Genomic DNA, 12,379 nt, shown 5'->3' on the forward strand with positions numbered 1-12,379 from the left:
CTACGTGCGTGACCCATGCAGGACGACTGAGCGGCCTGAAGGGCTGCAGGGCTCACTGTCCCATGGGAAGCATCTGACCATCAATGTTGAGACAGGCTGTTGATAAACAATAACAAAATTGTCTTTATATACCTTGGAGGAGTTGACTAAAGCAGGAGCAGACAGCAGCAGTTTGTTTACTCTGTGAGAAATGTTTATCCACTTTCCCTATAGGCTGTTAATAGGACATCTGGCTTTAGCAGAAGAAATCCCACCTTGTTCTCTGAAACTTGCTCAATAAAGATGAGTCATAAGTAATTTCCATGTTTTGAAGCAGTGATCCTTCCTTCACCCTATGTAGGAATGGCGGGGTGACGCCTGAAAAGGAACTGGATAAAAACCTGTTTGGATGATACACTGCGTTCAGTGGCCTATAGTCATAGTCTCATAGTGGTGTGCATCCAAACAGTGCTTGGGATTTCTCATTTTCTAGAAGTAAGTAAAGAGCAGTAATCTTCTCCTAATTCCCCCTCTTCCTCTCAACATTAAAGATCTGACTACATTACTCCTTCAAAACTCATTTAGAAAAGCTACATCCGTTTTTATAGATGGCCAGTAAGTTCAGTTGTGTTTAAGACCTTCTGTCTTGACCTTGTGTCAAGACCTGCAGAGTGTCCTTCAGGACAGAGCTCACCCGTCTGGCTACAGCATCATTTACGGGTATGTGGTGTGCTGCTTGCAACTGCGGCATCTTGTGGGTTGAACAAGTGATGTGGGCAGATTGAGGCGGCACAGCGTTCACGTATCAAAAGGTGTAAGAATTCTCCAAACCGGTATAAACCTAATAAACAAGTCTCATCAGGTGTTGTTCAAGGTGGTTTGCTTTTGTTCGGAAGTAAAAATGCAATGCAGTCAAGGTGTTACGGTCTGACTGATAAACAAGTTCTGGTCAAGACAGGGCCCAAAGCCTACACCGTTGAACAAACCTCGCAGCACAACGGAAGCGTCTCGCCTTTGTTTCGGTGTATTACACTCTGGCTCACTCACGTGATCAGTCACTCCCTATTAAAAATACACATTTTTACTCTTGTAGACAAAATGCATAAACATTTGACCCCTGGAAATATGATATACAGCTAAAGAGAGCCTTTTTAAAACCGGGAGTATGTACGCGCATTATAAATTCCTCCTCTCTCACAGGACCAGCATAGTAGGAAAAAAGATAATCGGTCGTGTCTCTTGGGCTCGCTCTCCACCCAGCTTTTTCACCTCCCCTGCGCTCCCCCTCCTTTTTGCTGCAAGATGTGCCAGCACACGTCTTGGCAAAAGCCAGTCTTGGATCTTAAGACTGAAGGGAAATCCAGTGAGTTTGTGCTCTCATAAATCAGAGCTTTGCAATGTGTGTACATGCACGTGTGAAATGCATGTGTGCGAAGGGTGTGTAAACGCGTGTGCCCCACAGCCAGACACCACCAGTGGTGGGACAACAACAGGGCATCGCCATGCCAGTCTGGTCTTGGTCTATGTTTTCAGTGGGGAAGTCAAATGAACAAGTGCTTTGCCGCCAGTCGTAGGGACCTCGATGAGGGTCCTTGTCTGTACTCAGGGCAGGTAACATCAGCCGACGGCCGCAAGATTACCACCCACCACCCTCCGCTACACCCCACCCAGCTACTGCCTTGTTCGCTTTCCCTGTCCAAGCAATCATTGGCCTTTCTAGAAAGATTGCCTGCAAGACTTCCCACCATCACCGCTTTTGGCGGTGGTGGTTTCACGATGCCGAAAACTGCATCTTAGGAGTTGCGCAGCAGCTCATTTTCCAAAGAAGCTACCAAACAACAAAAAGTGACAAAGTGACAAAGCTCTAATTCTCCAGCCACACACAGCCTGGTCAAGGACCGAGATATGACAGGTTTCAGTTCTTACCCCCAGTACCTAATGGTATCTTGTCCTGATCTTTAAAAATGAAATCACCACGTGAGTAAACACCCATGCTGTTCTGAGTGCATATGCATCTATAAGGTCCACGCCAGGACTTTGAATGGAAAAGGGCCTTCTACACGGACATGGAAATGGGCCTTCTACATCACAAAAAGTTGTTAATAATTTGTGAAGCTCCAACCTAAGCTTGTTCTCTGATTTGCCTTTTTTAAATTTAAAGGATTTTTTTTATACAAGCTTGTTCCCCTAGTCATTGTTTTATGCCATATTGTTCTGGTATTAAGGTCATGCTTTAGTTTCAATAATTAGTTTTCTCTCTCTGTTCTCTTCTCCTCTGACATATTGAAAGGTTTCTGTCCCTATTTATCCATTCCTGTTGTTTTGTTGCTATATAAATCAGTTTATTTTATGGACTTCTAAGAGAGACTTCTAATTTCCCTGATCATCAGTTGTTCTGGTCTATCTTTTTTTGTAAATATGAGTGACAAGTGCTGTATATGTTGTTCTGGATGATGTTTTGATACTGCCTTACACAACAGCGGTAATGCTTTTCTCATTAGCTAAAGTATCTTGTCTAATACATCCTGTAACCGCATTTACCTCTTCCACGGCTGTCACGCTGGTGGCTCAGTTACCCTGTAATGGATGACACAACCTTGGTCTTTCTTCACCCCTGTTTCTTCCAAATGCTGTGTTCCTGTCTTTACAGCAGGAATTCCTGCTGCCTAGGTGTATGACCTTTTGCGCTGTGAGTTTCTGACACCATCTCTTTTTTCTTGATATTCTACTTGTCCTCTCTGTTGGTGATACACGTTGTCTTCAGTAAATTTCATTAGCATAATAATAATAATAATAATAATAATAATATGCTGCCTCCATCAGCCCTGCTTAAGACAAATGATAACAAAAGCTACTTAACTTTCATCCTATGCTATTCCTGCACCTCATTCCTTAAGTTACAACACAAAACTTCTGTTGCAACTGCTTTTCATCAATGGCAGAAGCTATGCATCTACCTTTCCCCGTCTGTTTCTCCTGGATATTTTTCTCCAGTGCAAGAAAGGCAAGAGGAAAGCAGACTTCTTAACCACGCAGCAGAGAACAGAAGCACACCATGATATGATCACTCCTGAGAAGAGCTGAGGGCAGGGTCCCTTGATGCACTTGGCAAAGCAGTTGACATACCTATGGAGGGGGACAGAAAAGGATTTCTGCTACTTGTACACTCTTCCCAAATGTGCTTTATCCCAGAGCAATCTGGGAGCCATTGCGCATGCACATTTTACCAGGGTTCAGCAATACCTATCTGTGCCCTTTACTCCAAGCGCAGAAGCTAGAAAACCCCACAGTCTCGAGTTTGTGTGGCAGATCATCGTCTTCGGTCTGGTCAGCTGCATGGGGGAAGTCTCAGGGCTTTGTGTGCAGCATTTCCAAACACTGAGAACAAACCCTAAGCATTTGTAAAAACCGCAGAGCGTACAGTTAATACACCCAGATGTGCTCTCAGCCCCACAGCACCGCACTGGAGTGGATGGAGCGCGTAAATCTTGGAAAGGTTAAAGCTGAGAGACCAGTGATATGCATAAAGACTCGTGTTCCTTCCAGGAGGAGGAGGGGGGTGAGGTGTTATCATTCTCCATTAATCACTTACATCTCCAACCTGCCTAAATCCTCTGAAAAGAACCAGCAAAGAAAACACCAGCTGCTGTAGCTCCTACTTTTTCCTCCGTACCCTCCAGTCTCCCTCCCTCCTCCCTGCCTTCCCCAGACTGTGTTTATTTTTACTGCTCGTGAATCAGCCAGGAACTTGCTCCCTGCAACAGGATCAGCTGAGAACAAGCTGCAGATTGAATGTTCCCTGAAATCCTGGGTTTGTTTTGTAGCTTACGACCAGCAGCAAAACAGTGGAGGAAAGGAGAGAAAGTGATACATGTCGTCTTTCTCACCCGGGAAGACGGGACTTTCATTCTGCAAAGAGCGGGACTTCCCCAACTTGCTCTTTGAACGCATGGCAGCTTTCACTAGAGATTTTGAGCATGCTTAACTTATGAAAGTCACTTAAACTGTAAGCGCTTTGGGAAGGCAACCATTGTTTTATATAGGAGCTCCTAGCTCTTTCAGTAACCCGGACCCAAACCATGACACCGCACCGTAACCCGCACAACAGCTCTCCCTTCCACAACGGCTCTTCTTCTCACATCGCTATGATGTAAGAATTGTCCTGTCTTGAACAGCAAAAGGATTCACCCACCAAGGTCAATCGCGCCATGGCTACCCCAGCTCCGGCATCGGTGCCGCAGCTCGCACCGGGGGCAGGGGCAGGGGCAGGCAAGCCCCTGTGTTGGCAAAGGCCCTGCCCTGCTGAGCAGAACCCATCCCGGGTGGCAGCAGCCAGGTGCAGGACAGGGGGCAGCGAGGAATGGCAACTGGTGACAGAGAAGTGACTGATGGGGAGGAGAGGAGAGCAACAAGAGGGAAAAGATGGAAAGGAAAAAAAGGAATTGAAACATACCCCCCCCAAAAAAAGTGTATGGGGGAAAACAAGAAAAAGAAAAGGCAAAAATATTCCTGGGAGAAGAACCATCTTCCTCAGCCGGGGTAGGGGTGTCTCTCTGGTGCCTCTCTGAAGCCGCACTGTCTAACCAGAGCATCCACGAGTGCAAGGCCTGTCCTAGGATGCATTCTCCTGCTACGATGTGCTCCCGGTCCCTCGGAGGATCACGCTTTTGATCCCCAAGCAGTGAGAATCTCGGGAACCAGTTTTGGAGTCCTGCCCTCCACAGAGCAGGGAAATTCTTATTTACAGAGCCACTGAAATACTAGCTTTCTCCAGACTCTTGTGTTCAAACAGTCCAAAGGCCACCCCGACACGCGCCATCCGACAAATCATTTGCCATCCAATTTACACCCAGCATTTCAACTCATATGACTTTGAAAGGCATGAAGCGCTACCCTTGTCACCAAGCCGAATGGAAAAGCACTCGAGCTGTGGAGAGGGCTGTGTCCCCAGCGCAGCGCTCCACCACGGCACACACCCGGAGGCTGACTTGTCACTTCGGCACTGGCCCGGTACAGAACTGCTAATCTCTTTCAGATTGAAGAGGCTGTTGGCTGCCAAGACTTCTCTGCCAAAAGATAACTTTATAATACTGATAATCAGGCGCCCTGTGATGATAAAATGCCTGTTGCTTGCCTCTGTATGAAGAGTTTCTTGCTGACAAGCTGCTTATTATGGCAAAGCATTTGTGTTATGGAAAAAGCAGAGCCTTCTACTGAAAAGGAGCAAAAAAATCTTATCTTAGCCGAGAAGTGGAGAAAGTGCAATTAATTAATTTGTTTCTGAGTCTGACCTCTAGACATAATAGATTTTATAGCACAGGTATATATTGTAATTACAGGATAGAGCAAGCCTACAGTGTAGCTTGTAGTTGAGTGCGTAATGAGGAGTGAAAGATTGATGTTCAGTGTGGTCAGATGACTAATACACTGGTAAAGACCGAACTGGTCGAGCAAGAGTAACAGGCACCTGAGATAACATTTGATGTCTCGCTGAATAATGGTGGTGTTTCCTATGTTGATTATCTTCCTCTAACCTGGTAATTAACTTGTCCTGACAGCATTGAGTGCAATGCAACATTCGGGACGCTGCTGCCCCGTGTGTAGCTGATGTCATGCCACTGCTCATCCCTGTGCTCTTTGTCCTCCCTCAAGAGCACCATGGGATTTTCCCAGACTGCACACAGTAAGTATGGGCATATAAACACAAATGACAGGTGATAGATGCCTTCTGAGAAACTTGCTTTAATGATAATCTTCGGTCTTGTCTGGGAAAACAAAGAAAGAAAAGACGAACGTGAGAGAACATCACGCCTTGATTGCAAAATAATGTTAGGTAAACCTTTAGCATAGAAGAAGCCAGTTTCATCCTAAGATATGTTGGAGGGTTTTTTGGTCTTGAACATAGCCATTTTGTGATGTTCTTCATAAAGACCCAGAGCACTCCTCCTCCAATGGAGTTCAATGGGGTTCTAGCTCTCCTGTTGTGTTCAAGTGATGATAAAACACCGCTGGGTCATTACGAGGTTTAAGTGTGACAGACGCCCTACGTTACCGGGTCTCACTGACTGAGCTCTACGCCAAACAAAAGAAATCCTTCGATGTGGAGGTTTCTGGCATGGTATTCTGTAAACCTAGTGCAATACTTGCATGCCGTATCTTCAAGCAATGCCACTCCTGAGCTTTAAAAGCTGTAGGACTCAATTGTCACAGTTTTTTTAAGGCTACAGGCAATAACAAAGGAATTGCATTTGTAATACCTGCATTGCTGCTGAGAATTTCCTTGGCAGGGTTGTATTCAAGGCTCTGCGAGCTTGATTGGCAATGGCTGGGTTACCTGCTACTGCAAGCCGGGGTGACTCACCTGGGATTTCTATAGCCTGAGCACTAACAAAGAGCCTGTGACTTCCAATCTGCCTGGGGCTCCTGTCTGCTGCTCTGTGTGTGTCTGAAAACAACATGTATTCAGAAACAGAGAGGGGGAGGCAGAAATAAAGGGACAGGGATAGCAACCAACTCAGATTACAGTTTGGGTACCTGCATTTCCCGTTTCTGAGTGACTCCAGTCGCAGTTACGATGCTTAGTTAGTTTCATCTCCTTTACAGAGCTACCCCCTGCAACCCTTAATCGCAGAAGATGCATTTGAAAAACACGGGCAGTAAATGAGGTAGGGTTTGGATAAGAACGGGGATCATGCAAGCCAGCTCTGGCATGGTAGCAAGGGATGCTGCCTGAGTGTGTAGGCAGTAGGAGGAGAGAAGGAGAGTAAAGGCACTCTGTGAGCTGATAAGGGTGGATTAAGGATTTGGCACTGAGCAAACCATTAGAGAAGGATGATGTTAAGAAAGGCAGAGTGAGGAATCGCTGCCAATGCCGTTCCCGCTCTAATGAACTGACCACGGCTGGAAATGGTTATCTCAGGATGGTGCTGAAAACCATCTACTAGGACAGATGAGATGTTTTAGGTGTTGTAAGAAGTCATGAGCGACTCTTGCTGACACTGATGCTCCAGAAGCGCTGCATGTGGATCTCATTTTCTCTCTCCTGGGAGGCAGGAGGAAAGACACAAACTAGTAATATTCAGCTGCTATTTCAGACCCACTGCCACAGGGTCCAGGCTACTTACATGGCAGGGGTACATACAAGCTCTCCTTACCACCGTCTTGAGTGCCTCTGCCTCCTCTCCTCCGCTGCCGGCCGGGGTGGGCACAGGAGGTGGGGGGCGGCCGGGGCAGAGCGGGGAGGCAGGAGGACAGCTCATGTAGAAAACAGTTTTACTCTGCTTAGATCCTGCAGTTTTTTCTTTCCCCCTATTGTTAAGTGGCATTGAGCGCCAGCAAAACAGGAAGCCGCTTCCTCCCGCCGCTGACCCGGCCAACCCAGGGCAGCTGCTGGCTGCACAGAGTGGCCTCCCCACGCCACCCGGTTCCTAGAAAGTGTCTGGACATTTGGAGGAGCCTTAGGGAAGAGCAAGAAATATCACTAAAGCTTGAATAAGCAGGTACACTTGGCAGCTCTTACGAGACGGGAGTCATACTGGAAATACCTGGTGGTAACAGTCAAAGCCATCTCTGTTTTTCCACACTTAGGGCCTATGGAAGTGACAGCAATCATGTCTAAGCCAACCTCGGTCACCTCACTCATCTGGTAACTAACTTAATTGTCTCTTTGTTGTGCCGTGCAGCTCTTGTATCAGACATCCTCACTTAGGCTGTGAAGAAACTATTGTTTTACAGGCACCGCAGCTTGTGTTGTGATCCTTAAATCCCAGAAGTCCAGCCAGGTCTCGCTTCACTGGGCAGCCTTAGCAGAGGCAGGAAACAGTGCTGGTGAGGTGGTAGGTGACCCTTTTCTTCCTGAGAAAGCAACACCCCACGGTATCAAGAGACTATAGGCTGCTTGGGTTTCTGTCCTTCTGAGGAGACTGCAAATGGAGGATAGCAAAGACCTTGTGGCTCCTTTTCTAATTGCACATCCCCTGGTGCTCTCTGATATCAAGGACAATGTTGTCCTCCCTGGTGACATTCTGCTGACCTAGAATTCCCATTGACTTGTTTTGTTGTGTTTTGTTTTGTTTTTAACATGGTGTGATATTCTTCATTCTGTCTCCTAAAGACTTACATAGAAAAAAAAATCCTATAACCTCACTGGGAATGTCTGGTGGATATTTTTCACGACTGCATTTCTGTGTTTCTGAAAGTAGGACACATCGACGTGAAAGAAATGATGCTCAACCCAATCTCTGTCACCTCATTACTCTTGAGCTCCAACTTAATTACCTCCCTGATGCTTTGTACAGCTCTCAACCAGACATTCGGTGTCTGCTTAGAAATCTGCCATGCAAAATGAAGTGATGACTGTATACCCTCTTCCTGCTGGAGAGATGAGCTGTGAAGTTTGGTAAATATCATTTCTAGAGCACCCAGAAGGTGCATCGTATTGTACAGTCCCGATCCTGCATCACTGGAGTTCACAGACGACTTACAAAGACCCACTGAAACCATGCTGAAAGCTCATATCACAAAATTGGTTTAAAGATAATAGCAAAGTTTTAACCCCAGTGCATTTGTGGTTTATAGGTTAGAGCTCCAAAGACAGGAGCTACCTTAACAGCTCCCAAGTTCTGACCTCCTGTATACCACTATGGCTGTACTGATGCCAGCGGGATTGCAAGGAAGAAGAATTTGATGGTTGATTTTTCAGAAAGTCAGTCCCTTGTGTGAAAGTTCATACCCCAAAGTGGAGGGGACATGTCCGAACGCCTTGTAAAACTCACTCCTGGTTCAAACACAGACCAAGGTCTGCCGTTTGAGTAGCCCTGTATCTCTCAAAAAATATGTGAGATATACACTGAAAATTAATTTCACATCCCTAAAAATTTAAAATACACTAGTTTTAAGAGTAACAAATAATATGAGCTTATAAGATATATAATATCTTATAATATATAATATCTTATAATATATAATATCACAATAAGATATATAATATCTTATAATTTTGGCCATGGAGAAGATAAACTGGAACTTAACCACAGTAAACACCTCACTGTTGCAAGGATATGAGCACATCCTGATACATTTTCGTTTGTTTCTATATGAGTGTCTCATGTATCTGAACTCGAACCCGATGCTATTGTTAAGTCACTTCTAAAGACTCGTTCTGCCACGTGGTGCAGCACTCTCGGCCACGCAGTCTCCAGCCCACGTACGTGCGTACGGTGCGGTGTCTCTTGCCAGCGGCAGCAGAGGAGCGGAGAGGCTGTGGGAGGAGAGCGGCAGCGGGGACAGGGCAGCTCAGCTGCGTCACCTCACAGGTGCGCTCTGTCACAACAGGCTGTTCCTACACTTCCCTCTGCTCTGCTCGCAACTGAAAGTTATCGGGACAAACGTACCTTCAAAACGCAGTGTGGATGCCCATACTGCATATCTCTTCTTTTTTTTTTTTTCACTGACTGTTGTACTGCAGTGTTTTGCATTGGTTTTGGAGCTCTGTGGGACTGTGTTTTGGTTGCCATGTCCTTCAAAAGTAAAAACACATCTGTTGACACGTTGCTTCTTCTCCCTAGGTCCTTCCTCACACCCAGGGAGTTAACGGAATTGCCTCTTTAATTTCACCATGCCCAGAGGCATGTTTTGCCCTACGGCATTTTTCACGGATTCATAACACACGTGTCATTGCAGGGATGCACCTTCTCTGCTGCATCGTCCCCAGGGTGAGCTGTGCCGCCGGGTTTCCCTAGAGACCACAGATGACACCATCAGTTGTACAGATGACCAATTCAGCATCCGGGCTGCCATTTTTTGGGCCTTTTTTCACCCCATTTATTTGTGACACAGGGGCACGTCACAAAACCATTTTGAGCATGTGCGAGACACTTAGCAACAGAGTAAATACACATCCCTTATCTTCCCTGACAGAGAGCTTTCTAAAATCTGGACGGTACTTCAAAACTGTGAAGCCCTTTTCCAACAAACAATCTTTTTGTGTCTCACTCCAGCCAGGCTTTGGTTTCCACTACAATAGTAATGTGGTGCATTAGAGTTTTAAGAAACATATGTCTATCTATTTCCTGGTCTCCCTCACAAAATATAAATCACCATTAACACTGCCATTACACAACGAAAGTCAGTGCCTGTTGAACTCAAGGTTACGCTTAACCTACCTTTGAAACTCATTTTGTGTAAAAAAACCCATAATATTAAATAAAATAGGAGAACTTCACTAAGATGAACAGAAACATTTAGGAAAGAGCTTGGGGTACATGAACAAGTTCCTAAGACATGAGAGAACACCTCCCGCTTCTCTGTGGAAGTTGAGCTTCTCACCAGGGGCTCAGCAGCTTTCTGGTGGCATGTCCTGGTCACGGAAAGATCTTTCAAAAATACCTTGTGTAGTTCTCTGTCTGAATCTACAAAGTATTCAGAATATGTCTCTTTTTCACGGCTACCCGCTGATCAGGCAAAGAATACCATTTTGTGCACATAGATCTGTCCTGTTCAACTGCTCTCTGATCGTCGTTCTCTTGCATGTCATTTATTTCTTTTCACAAGGGACACTTAAAAAGAGCGTTAAGACCTGATCTGGGGACTGACATTCACCTGTACCCATGTAACCTGCTAACCGCTTTGTTGGAAGCCCACCTACCACTAGAAAAGAGTGAAACTGTTCACTGCTGTAGTTAGAACTTTTCCTCTTTGTTTCCCTGGCAGAGAGCTTGGGGATGTTTTGGTAGCTATTCCAGGGTTAATTGTCTTTCTGCCCAACCAGCCGCTGTTAAATGTTGGCTCTGGAAGGCTTTTCCTTTGCCCATTAATCTCAGATCTGGTGAGGCCAGTAAGGCAGTGAGGTGTGCATCTCTGTTTTTACAGTACTAATGATAGACTTGTGAAGGGGGGGGAGGCTGTGACTGGGGTGTTGCTACAACACTGACTCTTTTTCCTGCACATAGCTGTACTTTGACTGGTATGCTTGAACTTACAGATCAAAGAGAATTACCAAAATGATCCACTTGTGAATTGTGGGCCATTATCTGTTATTAACTCATCTTGAGCACTGTGGTAAGCAAACTGTAATTTACAGTATGTTATTACATTTCTGCTCACTGTGATGTACAGCAGCTGAATGTGTGTGTGTGTGATAGTCCATAATGAGAAGTAATCTTTGCTAGCTAATTCAAATAGATCTTTGCCAATCCCTACTGAGGCTGAACAAGATTTTAATTTACTTCTAATAATTTTGTTTTTCTGCTTCCTGCCCCTCCCACCACATTTAGGAGAGGAGAAGGTTTCACCTTCTCCCTTTCTCTTCGGTACACGCTTGCTTCCAGGAAAACTTGGAAGCGCAGCAACAACCTCCTCCAGTTCTCTGCCAGATTTCCTTCAGGACTTAATGATTCAGGTGGCTTCATTTGCTAAATTTTTGCCAAAAAAAAGTAGTTCTCTACTGACACCATATAATAAAGTTGAGCAAACAGGAGGGCTGGTAGGAGACTTATTTTTATTGCCTGGCTCTAGTCACATGACAGATCAGGTTACAAAATACGAATACCCCTGCCAGCTCTCAGGATCCACCAATTCCTCTTGCTACTGTTTTAATCCAACCTGTCTTTTCTTTTTTCTTCGCCTTCTTCCCCCCCTCCCCCCCTTTTTTTTTTTCTGAGGGCAGAGGGTGAAGGGGAAGGCATTAGACTGGGGCAGGAGATAGAGTAGAAAGCAAGTATATCATGATTGGGAGTATCCCTTTAGCTCCTTCAGTGTTTGTTCAGCACTTTTTCGCCAGCTGAATAGCTTATTCCCTCTGAGTGTTGGCAGCCTTTGGCAAAAGTAAAGCAATGTCAGCATTCCCCTGTTCCATCTATTTTTTGGAAAAGAATCATTTAAAATATTCCATTTTCACCTTGTTTGCAAGTTGTGATGAAGGCTTCTCCCCCAATTAAATTGTGACATTCTGGCTCGAAAAACAACTTTAAGATCAAGAAGATAAGCTAATACACATGCATGCACACACACACAAAATCCTCCTTATGGAAAGAAATTCAGCAATTCCGTGGAGCCACTTCTTTTGTTAGCAGTGAGATAAATATATTTTCAGAAAAATTGCTGATAAAACAATAGATTTGAAAAATGTAAACTTTATGCAACTCCCTGGAGTTCTTCACAGTGGTTTCCCCTTTGTCCCTTCTTCCAGCCTACAGCAGTACCAGAAACTTTGGCGCCACGGGTTCCTGCAAGGAATCTACCTAGATAGGTAGATGCAGAAGATCTTTGTACGGTCTCTGATGCTATAACGACACTGCTACTGATACCTCAAGGTGGACATGACTGTGTCCACAGCGCACTGAAGGCACAGCTCAGCAACAGAAGTAGCTTCTAATAGTGGGTTGAGATTTTTGTGCAAAAG

Source organism: Larus michahellis, chromosome 4, assembly GCF_964199755.1.
Source record: "Larus michahellis chromosome 4, bLarMic1.1, whole genome shotgun sequence".
In the NCBI taxonomy this organism is placed as follows: Eukaryota; Metazoa; Chordata; class Aves; order Charadriiformes; family Laridae; genus Larus; species Larus michahellis.